This window comes from Heteronotia binoei, chromosome 1 (genome assembly GCF_032191835.1).
Source record: "Heteronotia binoei isolate CCM8104 ecotype False Entrance Well chromosome 1, APGP_CSIRO_Hbin_v1, whole genome shotgun sequence".
Classification (NCBI taxonomy): Eukaryota; Metazoa; Chordata; class Lepidosauria; order Squamata; family Gekkonidae; genus Heteronotia; species Heteronotia binoei.
Window position 1 is genome coordinate 282,329,480 of NC_083223.1, and position 13,579 is coordinate 282,343,058.

At 52.6% G+C, this 13,579-nt stretch overlaps 1 protein-coding gene across 1 annotated transcript in view; it reads left to right on the forward strand.

Annotated features, from left to right (window-relative positions):
- Positions 1-372: 372 nt before the first annotated feature.
- Positions 373-13,579, forward strand: part of CERS2 (ceramide synthase 2) — a 93,440-nt gene continuing 80,233 nt past the window's right edge. Inside the window, exon 1 of the mRNA XM_060256434.1 lies at positions 373-652. The gene's annotated coding sequence lies outside the window, so the exon portion shown is untranslated. The remainder of the gene's footprint in view (positions 653-13,579) is intronic.

The following is a 13,579-nucleotide window of genomic DNA, read 5'->3' on the forward strand; positions in this document are numbered from 1 at the left end:
TAGACTTTTTTTTTTCCCCGGGGCGGTTTGCCATTGCCTCCCCCAGTCTCTTACGCTTTCCCCCCAGCAAGCCGGGGACTCCTCGGACCGACCTCGGAAGGATGGCAGGCTGAGTCGACCTCGAGCCGGCGACCTGAAAACCCAGCTTCCGCCGGGATCGAACTCCAGTCGCGAGCAGAGGGCGTTCCGACTGCAGTACCGCAGCTTTGCCGCTCTGCGCCACGGGGCCGCCCGTTGCAAAGGTGGGAGGGGGGGGGAAGAATGCCAAAGCCTCTTTTGGCTCCACCTCCTCTTTTCTCCCCACCTCCCCGGTCTGCAAAGCCCCACCCCTGGCCTGGGCTGATCGCGGCTCTTGCAAAGTGGGGCGGGCCCCCTCTTGGCAAAGGGAAGGGGCCGGGCCTCGGCTGGCTCCGCAGTCGATTGCAAAGGGCTGGGTTTCGCCCTGCAAGGGAAAAAAAAGGGGGGGGGCTTCGTTTGCCTGGCCTTTGGGGCTGGCCACCGACTTCTTGCTAGGGGCGGACGCGCAGACCCCCCCCAAAAAAGTGGGGAGGGGAGGAGGAGGCAAAAGGAACCCCGTGGATTGCAAGCCGCCGGCCCCCCCCCCCCCCCGAAGGCCGTTTCCCTCCCGCGCGCCTCGCCTCCCTGTCCAAACGTGAGTAACGCAAAGGGGGGGGAAAAAAAATTCTCTGGCTTTTTCCCTCCTCTTCCTCCCTCTCGCTTTGCAACAAGTTTGCCTCTCTGGGTTTCTTGCCGCTTTGGCGGGGCTTCTCGCCGCCTGCCTTTGTTTTTGTTCCGGAGGGCCTTTTTTTGGGGTGGGGGAGGGGGGGAAGAGGGAAGGAAACGGAGTCGGGTTTGCCCATTTCAAAGCCGGGGGGGGGGGGGAAACTGACTCGGGCTGGTCAGTTGCAGGCGGGGTGGTGGTGGTGGTGGTGGAATCCGCCTGCAATTGACCAGCCCCGAGTCTTGTTGCTTTTGCAAAAACCAGGAGATCTAAAATGGATCGCGGCTGCTGGGAAGGGGGGTGGAGGAGAAAGAGAGGAAATCTGAGCATTTGGAGAATGCTTTTAGTATTTCCCCCCCCCCTTAACAAACTTTTGTGTTTCCGCCTTCTCCAAGCCAGTGTTTCCCTCTAAACCAGGCTAAACGCCCCCCCCCCTTTCCAACTGTGTGCCCCGACCTGCTATTAGTCAAACTAGGAGTTGCCTAGAGCGCAGGCCTTCTTGGGGTGCCGAATTGGGTACTCCCCCTCCATGTGACTTGGTGATGCTATTAGTGGGGGGAGAGGGCTCCAGAAGCTAGCTGTGAACAGGTAGTAAGTAGCTTTGCGGCTGGTCTTGTTGCTTTCCCCCCCCCTCCCCTCCTCTAACACACCTTGCAGAGCAAAGGTGGGGGGGAAGAGGTCTTTGCCTCTTTGAGAGAGGGGCACGTAAGATAGGGGTGGGAGAGCAGAGTTGTTGGAGCTGCCCAGGAGAAGGGGGCTGGTTTGTGGAACTCAAGACAGTTTACAGGGCCCTGGGCTGCCAAACTGGGTGCCCCACCCCCCGCCCCCTCCCCAAAAATCCTGGGTGGGCGTTAAAGTTGGGAGCGACTGCATGAATGACTGTGTTGTGGGGCCCTTCTTTCCTGAGCCAAGACAAACGTGGGGGAGCTGGAGGCTAAAAAGCTGTGAGCTAGCTCACACTCGCTCAGCGTTGAGGGAACACGGCCTCTAAGTCCCTACAAGCTTGTTCCTACAAAGGCCAGGAGGCCTACTCGCTGGTAAGCGGTTATCTCCAAACCTCAGGCACCCTCGCTGGGAGGGGAGGAGGAAGGAATTCTCCAGGCTTGCATTGGCTCAGAGATTCTTGGAGGGTTTTTTTGCCTTCATAGTGCAGGGGTCAGAGTTTTGTTTTTTGGAGGGTGGGGGTTAGTTGTGAATGGCCCAGATTGTGCAGGGGAGTTAAGCTAGATGACCCTTTGAGGCCCCTTCCAGCTCTCCAGAAGACCCCTTTTAGCATGGGTGCCGCCTCTGGGTTTACTCGGGAGGAAGCCCTGCCGGGTTCAGCAGCTGACCCCGCCCCCCCATCCCCCGTCGCCACCCAAGGGTGCTTGAGACCCACTAAAGCGGCTCCCTTCCAAAATGGTGTGATCTGGCGTCTCCCTCCTGATTCCCCCACCCATAGTGAGTAATTCTCACATGTCTTTCCAAAGGTACATTTCTCTCCCTCCCTCCCTCCCCCCCCCAAAAAAAAATTTCTCAAGAACTTGATTCATTGCAGGAAAAAGCAAGCAATTCTCTCTCTTCCTCCCGCCCCTGGGTCTGGACTGGTTTGAGCCTGGGACGGAGAGGGTGAGCCCTCCTGGAAAAGTTTGCTTGGGGGTCGGTGTGCCTAAACGCTTCTTTTTAAATGCCAGGGGGGCGTTTTTTAGGGAGGGGAGAGAGCTGCCTTGCTTGAAGCCTGCCCTGGTTTGGGTCAAAGTATTTCTGTCACCTGGAGGCAGCTTCACCCAACGTGTCTCCTCTAGGTCATATCTGGGCTGATGGGCGTTTAGGTGTGGGATGAAGGTGTCAGGAACCTCCTTCTGTGTTGGAAAGCAAACACACAGGGTCCTGTGGGTGCTCAAGCAAAGGAACGCCCCCCCCCCCAGTAAATAGTACGTTACAGTCTTCACTAATACTTCAGCGTGCGACAGTGTATAATAGGAGGGGCCAAACTTGCTAAGCGGAAGAGCCGCACAGAATAGATGGCAGATCTTGGAGAGCCGCAAGACGTGAATGCCAGATGCTTCAGAGCTGCAGGACAGGGAGGGAGGGAGAGAGGTGGAAAGAAAGCAACTTTAACTTGGAATGCATTCGCCAAGCGGCCAGCTGGCTTGGCTTGGAGGAGGGATTTAAAGAGACAAACGCCTTCTTCAAGCCGGCCAATGAGGCAGCAGGGGCTTCGAGAGCCACACACTATGTGTGAAAGAGCCGCACAATATGTGTGAAAGAGCCGCACAATATGTGTGAAAGAGCCGCACAATATGTGTGAAAGAGCCACAGTTTGGCCACCCCTGGTATATAATAATATCAAATGGACGCCTCTTATACAGTATCAGAATGCACAGTAAGCAATGAACTTTCAATAGCACAATTAGAAATTACCAGGTTTTTTTTTTTTTTTAAAGCAGGAATGCACAGAAACGCAGTTCCAGCTGGCTTGCTGCCAGGGGGTGTGGCCTAACATGCAAATGAGTCCCTGCTGGCTTTTTCTACCCAAAAAGCCCTGGAAATGACACACCGCATAAATATACGCACATGCTTCCAAGGCCATACTCCCAAAAGTCCAAACTGCTCTCCAAAATTCTGTTACAAATTCTCCAGGATTGCTGCCTTTTGAGTGTACTGTAATGGACTATTTACTGGGGGTTTCCTTGACTCGTTCTTGCTGCGTCGGGGCTGAGAGAGACCAGAGCACTCGGAAGCCTCTACGCTGAGCCGGGCCTTTTCCGCTTTCTTTGGAGCAAAGAAGATCCGTTTCGACCTCTTGTTTTAAGGTTTGAAAAGTTCCAAAGCTTGCAAAGAGATGGTTTGGGGGTGGGGGGGGTGGGGAGGGAAGGAGAACGAAATGTTAGGGGAAGGAGAACGAAATGTTTTGAACCGGGGAGCCCGTTGCAAACTTGCTTTGGCGTTCTGTGTTTGGAACAACGTGGGGTTCGTCCGGCACTGTTAGCCGAAGCCCTTCACGCCATCTCTGTCTAATGTCAGCGCCTCCTAAGTGGTTCTGTTCTCTGGGGATTGGGTGGCTTTGCAGAAATTTGGCATGCAAATTTCTGGCCGGTTGTTCTCTGGGCTCTTCCGCTTGCTTGAGGATCATGTGTCTGAAGAGAGTTTGTGTGTGTGAAATCCCACCCACCCACCCGCACACAAAACGCACGACCCAAAGTTCCAGGAAGTTCCTCTTCTCCTTGCAGCCTCCGTCAAGCTTTTTTGATTGGCATCTTATTACATTTTGAAAGAGGGACTCCTGTGGCAAGCTGGTTCTGGGCGCAGTGGCCTACAGCCATGTTTCTCGCGCATACAAACAGGAGGCACAACTTCTCATTTCTGCTGGCGGTGGAAAAGAAGTTGTGTTGGCGGAGGAAAGCGAGGCTTCTCGCATTGGCAAAGAGCGCTCTATTTTGCACAAATATAATTTGCCAGGTGGGTCTTTGGGGACGAAGGTAGTAGGAATGGAAAATGCACCTCGGCGGGGCGGGGCTTTTTTTTTTTTTTTTAGAATAAGCCCAGCAGGAGCTCGTTTGCATATTAGACCACACCCCTGGCACCAAACCAGCTGGAACTGCCTTCCTGCTCGGAAGAAAAGCCCTGCTTTTTGTGGCACAGTAAAGCAGCAGTACTGCAGTACTGTGGTCTGAGCTCTCTGCTCACGACCTGAGTTCGATTCCGGCGGAAGCTGGATTCAAGTAGTCGGCCCAAGGTTGACTCAGCCTTCCGTCCTTCCGAGGTCGGTCAAATGAGGACCCAGCTTGCTGGGGGGAAAGCGTAGAGGACTGGGGAAGGCAATGGCAAACCACCCGGTAAAAAAGTCTGCCGTGAAAACGTTGTGAAAGCAGCGTCACCCCAGAGTCGGAAACGACTGGCGCTTGCACAGGGGACCTTTCCTTTTTCCTTTGGGCTCAAATGCAGCGATTTTGGCACTGCAGTCGGTTAAGCAAACCCAAGGCAAGAACCTTTCCCCTGCCTGCTCCGTGTTGTCCCCATAGATGGTTCAGGACTGTCTCTAGGCTGAGGTGGGTGTACATCCTGACCCAAAATGTACTGGCCAGCGAATGTACATTTGCAGCAACCACTGAATTCCCCCTGCCTCTCCAAGTTTTAGGTATCACGGCTGCCCCCAGTTTCTCATCTGCTTTGTTTTCATTCCACCTTTTTATCCCAGTGTGAGCCTAAAGCAGTTTACATCATTTCCACTCTGTGTTATCCTCACAAGAGCCTTGCGGCGCTAGATCGAGGCGGGTAGCCATGTGGATCTGCTATTAGAAGGGCTGGATTCGAATCCTCTAGCACAGGGGTCCTCAAACTTTTTAAATAAGGGGCCAGTTCACTGTCCCTCAGACGGTTGGAGGGCCAGACTGCCGTTACTGTACAAGGCCGCGGGCCGTCAGTTCTCCGTCTTCTGCATCTCTCTCCCTTCCCCACACCACACACCCCGGCCTGGGAACTCACCTCACCTCGGTATCGCCTCACACTCTGTCTCCGCCGCCTCAGCCCAGTGCCGGAAGTGTGCGTTGCTAACGCGAGTTTAGGTCGAATGTCACTTCCGGTCTGATTTTGCCATAACCCGGCGGGCTGCATAAAAGTCCTCAGCGGGCCGCATCTGGACAACGGGCCGTAGTTTGAGGACCCCTGCTCTAGCATCTTAAAGACCAGTATTTCAGGGGTGTAAACAAAGGCTTCTCTTGAACTGGAACCCACAGGAATTCCGTTCCGACTGGCTTGGTATATGGGCTGTTTTTTTTTGCCTAATATACAAATGAGTTCTACAAAAAAGCGCATAAGTAGCTGAATAGTAAACATCTTTACAGCAAATTAGCATACAGCATAATAAAGAACTGAATGGCATTTGCACATGTCGTGAGATAAGTAGCCAATATTTCTGCTAAGCCCATAGTCCGGAGTGCCGTAATAACAAGTTAACTCAGCAGTCTCCTGTTCTAGTCTGTTGAAATTCCTTTGCGGTAAAACAGCTGCTTTGAATGTCTTGGAAGGTTGAGGAGTTCTCGGTCTTGGGATTCCAGATATCAGATCTGTGCCCGTTTGTCCTTTGGCGAAGGGCTTGACTTGTTTGCCCTCTGAACTGGAGGGCGTTGTTGGCGTTGAATGTCAGAAGATGAGCAAGTGAATGAGCCTGTAATGGTGTAGTTCAAGGGTTGCCAAACTGTGGCTTGGGAGCCACATGCGTCTCTTTCACACATATTGTGCCAGTTTGGTGTAGTGGTTAAGTGTGCAGACTCTTATCTGGGAGAACCGGGTTTGATTCCCCACTCCTCCACTTGCACCTGCTGGAATGGCCTTGGGTCAGCCACAGCTCTGGCAGAGGCTGTCCTTGAAAGGGCAGCTGCTGTGAGAGCTCTCTCCAGCCCCACCCACCTCACAGGGTGTCTGTTGTGGGGGAGGAAGGTAAAGGAGATCGTGAGCTGCTCTGAGACTCTTCGGAGTGGAGGGCGGGATATAAATCCAATATCTTCTTCTTCTTCATCTTCTTCAAAGCCCCCACCAACCCATCAGCTGAGTTGGAGGAGGCATTTCTGTCTTTAAATGTCTTTTTCAACCCAAGCCAGCCGCTGACTTTGGAGACTGCATTTAAAACTTCCTTCCTTCCTTCCTTCCTTCCTTCCTTCCTTCCTTCCTTCCTTCCTTCCTTCCTTCCTTCCTTCCTTCCTTCCTGTTTGGTGTAGTGGTTAAGTGTGCGGACTCTTATCTGGGAGAACCGGGTTCGATTCCCCACTCCTCCATTTCCAGCTGCTGGAATGGCCTTGGGTCAGCCATAGCTCTGGCAGAGGTTGTTCTTGAAAGGGCAGCTGCTTTGAGAGCTCTCAGCCCCACCCACCTCAGAGGGTGTCTGTTGTGGGAGAGGAAGGGAAAGAAGATTGTAGGCCACTCTGAGACTCTGTCTTTGAAAGGCCAGCTGCTGTGAGCACCCTCTGAGCCCCACCCACCTCACAGGGTGTCTGTTGTGGGGGGAGAAGATATAGGAGATTGTAAGCCACTCTGAGGCTCTGATTCAGAGAGAAGGTTGGGGTATAAACCTTCCTTCCTTCCTTCCTTCCTTCCTTCCTTCCTTCCTTCCTTCCTTCCTTCCTTCCTTCCTTCCTTCCTTCCTTCCTTCCTTCCTTCCTTCCTTCCTGTTTAACCCAGCCTCCAGTCACTATAGAGGGATTAACAGACCCTGCATTTATTGCCTGTGTCGCTTTCACCCTCACTCTTCAATTCTGACAAGTTATTGACTTTGCTGTTTTTACAGGCAACGGATGGTATCTAAACTGAACTGGTTGTTCTTTCAGTTTGTTAATTGCCCTATTTTGCCACTTGAGTCTAACTTGGTACTAGTCTGCATGCTGAACGACTGTCCGCCGGCGATATGTAACTTTGCTCACTGCACCCCATTTCATTGTCTGACGAAGTGTGCATGAACACGGAAGCTCCCATTCTGAATAAAACTCTGCTATTCTTAAAAGTGCTACAGGACTCCCAACTAAATATCGTGCATTAGTACTGAATTCATTTATTCATGGTGCTTTCGGTCTTTTTGTTCTTTGCTTACTCTGTGGTGCTTTGGTATTGTTACCTACTTGTAGGCTGGTGGGTGCCACTGAGCAGAAATAATAATTAGGAGAAGATATTGGATTTATATCTCATCCTCCGCTTCGAATCTCAGAGTCTCAGAGCAGCTCACAATCTCCTTTACCTCCGCCCCCACCCACAACAGACACCCTATGAGGTAGGTGGGGCTGAGAGAGCTCTCCCAGAAGCTGCCCTTTGAGGACAACTCGTATGAAAGCTATGACTGACCCAAGGCCATTCCAGCAGGGGCAAGTGGAGGAGTGGGGAATCAAACCCGGTTCTCCCAGATAAGAGAGCTCTGGCTGACCCAAGGCCATTCCAGCAGGGGCAAGTGGAGGAGTGGGGAATCAAACCCGGTTCTCCCAGATAAGAGAGCTCTGGCTGACCCAAGGCCATTCCAGCAGCTGCAAGTGGAGGAGTGGGGAATCAAACCCGGTTCTCCCAGATAAGAGAGCTCTGGCTGACCCAAGACCATTCCAGCAGGTGCAAGTGGAGGAGTGGGGAATCAAACCCAGTTCTCCCAGATAAGAGAGCTCTGGCTGACCCAAGGCCATTCCAGCAGCTGCAAGTGGAGGAGTGGGGAATCAAACCCGGTTCTCCCAGATAAGAGAGCTCTGGCTGACCCAAGACCATTCCAGCAGGTGCAAGTGGAGGAGTGGGGAATCAGACTCGGTTCTTCCGGATAAGAGTCCGCACACTTAACCACTACACCAGACTGGCTCTAGGTCAGAGCCCTGACGTAGTTACTGGGAAAAGTAGGAGTTAAAAAACTTGGTCTCTTAGATCGTAGTCTTTATTGTTTGATGCTGTCAGTCTCAAAAGGACTTCATATACATTAGCATGCTTACACATACGTTAAATGCTTACAACAGTACTTTAAAGGAGGCTGGTATTATGGCTCTATACAGTTGGGAGACTGTGAGTGGCTGGCTGGCCAAAAGCCACAAGAGATCTTGTGCTGGAGATGAGATGTAAACAGGGGGGCTGTACCTTTAAGGTTTTAAAAAGTCAGATTCGTCTGTCGCCCGCAATGGCTCTTCGAAGCTCCTTCTCTTCTGCTGCTTCGGTTTCGCCCTTCATGCTGAAAGGGGTGATGGAAAAGATTTTTTTTCTCTCTCTTCCATTTATATTTTTATTGAATTTTGAAAATATGCAAGTTAATATCAATATTAGCACTCATATACAATTAATTAGTCTTATGGAATCGGGTTATAAGCAAGCATAAATACTTCACACATACCTATAGCAAAATATCTAGTAAGAATTTTAAGTTCTATAGATGTGTCTAGATAGGTAGACCGTTTTCTATCCAAGGAGAGAGATCAAGACGAAAACAAGATTGAAGTTAAGGCGATAATTCCTGCATCAAAATGCAAAATCTCATTGAGCCCGTATTATCATTAAACTATTAAGTAAGCATTGCGCAGAATTCCTAACTGCCTAAATAATTTTTATGAAGAAGATGATGATATTGGATTTATATCCCGCCCTCCACTCCGAATCTCAGAATCTCAGAGCGGCTCACGATCTCCTTTATCTTCCTCCCCCACAACAGACACCCTGTGAGGTGGGTGGGGCTGGAGAGGGCTCTCACAGCAGCTGCCCTTTCAAGGACAACCTCTGCCAGTGGTAAGGCCGTTCCAGCAGGTGCAAGTGGAGGAGTGGGGAATCAAACCCAGTTCTCCCAGATAAGAGAGCTCTGGCTGACCCAAGGCTATTCCAGCAGGTGCAAGTGGAGGAGTGGGGAATCAAACCCAGTTCTCCCAGATAAGAGAGCTATGGCTGACCCAAGGCCATGCTAGCAGGTGCAAGTGGAGGAGTGGGGAATCAAACCCAGTTCTCCCAGATAAGAGAGCTCTGGCTGACCCAAGGCTATTCCAGCAGGTGCAAGTGGAGGAGTGGGGAATCAAACCCAGTTCTCCCAGATAAGAGAGCTATGGCTGACCCAAGGCTATTCCAGCAGGTGCAAGTGGAGGAGTGGGGAATCAAACCCAGTTCTCCCAGATAAGAGAGCTCTGGCTGGCCCAAGGCTATTCCAGCAGGTGCAAGTGGAGGAGTGGGGAATCAAACCCGGTTCTCCCAGATAAGAGAGCTATGGCTGACTCAAGGCCATTCCAGCAGGTGCAAGTGGAGGAGTGGGGAATCAAACCCGGTTCTCCCAGATAAGAGAGCTCTGGCTGGCCCAAGGCTATTCCAGCAGGTGCAAGTCGTGGAGTGGGGAATGAAACCCGGTTCTCCCAGATAAGAGAGCTCTGGCTGGCCCAAGGCTATTCCAGCAGGTGCAAGTCGTGGAGTGGGGAATGAAACCCGGTTCTCCCAGATAAGAGAGCTCTGGCTGGCCCAAGGCTATTCCAGCAGGTGCAAGTCGTGGAGTGGGGAATGAAACCCGGTTCTCCCAGATAAGAGAGCTCTGGCTGGCCCAAGGCTATTCCAGCAGGTGCAAGTCGTGGAGTGGGGAATGAAACCCGGTTCTCCCAGATAAGAGAGCTCTGGCTGGCCCAAGGCTATTCCAGCAGGTGCAAGTCGTGGAGTGGGGAATCAAGCCCGGTTCTCCCAGATAAGAGAGCTCTGGCTGGCCCAAGGCTATTCCAGCAGGTGCAAGTCGTGGAGTGGGGAATCAAACCCGGTTCTCCCAGATAAGAGTCTGCACACTTGACCGCTACACCAAACTGCAAACTATTACAGATTATTCCAAAAATTACTATCGAGTAATTACTATTAGGTGTAATCCATGACTAACACAGTAAAAGATCTTTTGCTTCCCTGCACGAAGGCAGGGCAGACCACCCGCCCCCGCTTCCCTCCTTGTCCATCTGGCTCTCCTCCGCTCTTGGTTGCCAAGTCTGGGTTGGGGAATTCCTGGAGACTTGGGGGAAGGTGGGGTTTAGGAATGGGAGGGGCCTCAGTGGGGTACAACACTACCCTCCACGGCAGCCATTTTCTCTAGGAGAGCCAGTTTGGTGTACTGGTGAAGTGCGCGGACTCTTATGTGAGAGAACCGGGTTTGATTCCCCACTCCTCCACTCGCAGCTGTGGAATGGCCTTGGGTCAGCCAGAGCTCTCGCAGAGCTTCTCCTTGAAAGGGCAGCTTCTGTCAGAGATCTCTCAGCCATTCCAGCAGGTGCAAGTGGAGGAGTGGAGAATCAAACCAGGTTCTCCTAGATAAGAGTCTGTGCACTTCACCACTACACCAAACTGGCCCTCTGGAGGTCCAAGAACAGGGCACAGAGGCTGAGGTCTTCATAAGAAAATCAGAAGAGCCGTGCTGGATCAGACCAGGGTGGGTCCATCTAGTCCAGCCTCCTGTCCCACACAGTGGCCAGCCAGTTCCTCTGGAGGGCCAACAACAGGGCAGAGAGGCCGAGGCCTTCCCCTGAGAAGAACATCGGAAGAGCTCTGCTGGGTCAGACCAGGGAGGGTCCATCTAGTCCAGCCTCCTGTCTCACACAGTGGCCAGCCAGTTCCTCTGGAGGGCCAACAACAGGGCAGAGAGGCTGAGGCCTTCCCCTGAGAAGAACCTCAGAAGAGCCCTGCTGGGTCAGACCAGGGAGGGTCCATCTAGTCCAGCCTCCTGTCTCACACAGGGGCCAGCCAGTTCCTCTGGAGGGCCAACAACAGGGCAGAGAGGCTGAGGCCTTCCCCTGAGAAGAACCTCAAAAGAGCCCTGCTGGGTCAGACGAGGGAGGGACCATCTAGTCCAGCCTCCTGTCTCACACAGTGGCCAACCAGTTCCTCTGGACGGCCAACAGCATGGCAGAGAGGCCGAGGCCTTCCCCTGAGAAGAACCTCAAAAGAGCCCTGCTGGGTCAGACCAATGAGGGTCCATCCAGTCCAGCCTCCTGTCTCACACAGTGGCCAACCAGCTCCTCTGGAGGGCCAAGAACAGGGCAGAGAGGCTGAGGCCTTCCCCTGAGAAGAACCTCAAAAGAGCCCTGCTGGGTCAGACCAGGGAGGGTCCATCCAATCCAGCCTCCTGTCTCACACAGTGGGCAACCAGTTCCTCTGGAGGACCAACAACAGGGCAGAGAGGCCGAGGCCTTCCCCTGAGAAGAACATCAGAAGAGCCCTGCTGGGTCAGACCAGGGAGGGTCCATCTACTCCAGCCTCCTGTCTCACACAGGGGCCAGCCAGTTTCTCTGGAGGGCCAACAACAGGGCAGAGAGGCCGAGGCCTTCCCCTGAGAAGAACATCAGAAGAGCCCTGCTGGGTCAGACCAGGGAGGGTCCATCCAATCCAGCCTCCTGTCTCACACAGTGGGCAACCAGTTCCTCTGGAGGGCCAACAACAGGGCAGAGAGGCCGAGGCCTTCCCCTGAGAAGAACATCAGAAGAGCCTGCTGGGTCAGACCAGTGAGGGTCCATCTAGTCCAGCCTCCTGTCTCACACAGTAGCCAACCAGTTCCTCTGGACGGCCAACAACAGGGCAGAGAGGCCAAGGCCTTCCCCTGAGGTTGCCTGCTGGCTCTGCTGGAAGCCCCCACTCTGAAAATCTGTTTGGTCTTTAAGGCGCTCCTGAACTCGAATCTAGGTCTTCTTGTATAGACTCAGTAACCCTCTGAAACTTTATCTCAAGACTTGTCCCTTCTTTTCCTGTAGTAGTTTTCTGCCCTCAACAGAATCCCCTCACTTTCCTCAACAAGCCATTTGCCCCTCAAACCTCCCCTCTAGAGCTGCCCGCCGTTGCTGGGGATTTTGAAAAGTAGCGGGTTTCCTGCTGTGCAAATTCCTCCTTCCTTTTGCATCTGCCAGTCGGCAGGATCAAGAACTGCCCATACGTGTGCCTTTTCTGTTGTGGCCCCGAGCTTAGGGAATTGCCTGCTGTGAAGGTGGTGGGAGAGGGGGGGGGGGGGTCTCGCCCTGCTGGCTTTCTGCAAACCATGCGAAACTGGATGATTTGGGAGGGGCTGTGTTGCAATAGAAACTCAGACGCTGAACATGAGTCAACAGTGAGAAGCGGTGGCTAAAAAGGCAAATGCAATTTTGGGCTGTATTGACAGAAGTCGAGTGTCCAGATCATGTGATATGAGGGTATCGCTTTACTCTGCTCTGGGAAGACCTCACCTGGAGTCTTATGTTCAGTTTTGGGCACCTCATTTTAAGAAGGGTCTAGACAAGCTGGAAGGGTCCAGAGGAGGGTGACGAAGATGGTGAGGGCTCTGGAGACCAAGTCCTATGAGGAAAGGTTGAAGGAGCTGGGGATGTTTAGCCTGGAGAAGAGGCGGCTGAGAGGTGATAGGATCACCATCTTCAAGTCCTTGAAGGGCTATCCTATAGAGGATGATGCAGAATTGTTTTCTGTGGCCCCAGAAGGTAGGACCAGAACCAATGGGCTGAAATGAAATCAGAAGAGTTTCCAGCTCAACATTAGGAAGAGCTTACTGACTGTTGGAGCGGTTTCACAGTGGAACAGGCTTCCTCCTCGGGAGGTGGTGGGCTCTCCTTCCTTGGAGGTTTTTAAGCCGAGGCTAGATGGCCATCTGGCAGCAGTGAAGATCCTGTGAATTTAGGGGTGAGGTGTTTGTGAGTTTCCTGCATTGTGCAGGGGGTTGGACTAGATGACCGTAGAGGTCCCTTCCAGCTCTTATGATTGTATGATTCTATGAAGCATGTTAGGAAGTTGGGAGTTCGAATTCCAGGGCTGGAAGGGGCCCTACAGGCCATCTAGTTCAAGGGTGTCAAACTCATTTGTTATGTGGGCCGGATCTGACATAAATGAGGCCTTGCCGGGACGGGCCATGTGTGTCGTAAAATGTAATGCCAGGGAGCAGAGAGTTAAACTTTATAAAGGACACAGACAAACGTGAAGATTTTTTTAAAAACTTAAAATAAAACTTGCTTAAAACCATCAGCACTGGTTGGTCTTAAAGGTACTTTCTTCGTATCTCTCCCGTGCAATCCAGGCTCTCTCAGTTGCACAGCAGAGCTACTGGGCCAAGCCTCTCTTCCTTCTGTTGGCTGAGGCTCCTCCCCCTCCTGGTCTCCTGGGGAAGGAAGGAAAGAGCCAGAGCTCTCTTTGAAGCAAGCTGTCCCTCCCCTCCTTCCTCCCCAAGGGAGGAGCCCCATCCAATTGAGAACATAGAGGCTTTGCTCTGTAGCTCTGCTGTGTGATTGAGCAAGCCTGGCAAAGCAAGCTGTGATGCAGAAGGAAGCAAAAGAGAGGGAGAAGGAAGCAGATGACAGCCAGTTGTGTGGGGGCCTGATAGGAGCCCTCCAGGGGCCTTATTTGGCCCCTGGGTTGCATAATTGACACCCCTCCTCAATGTAGGATCAGCCT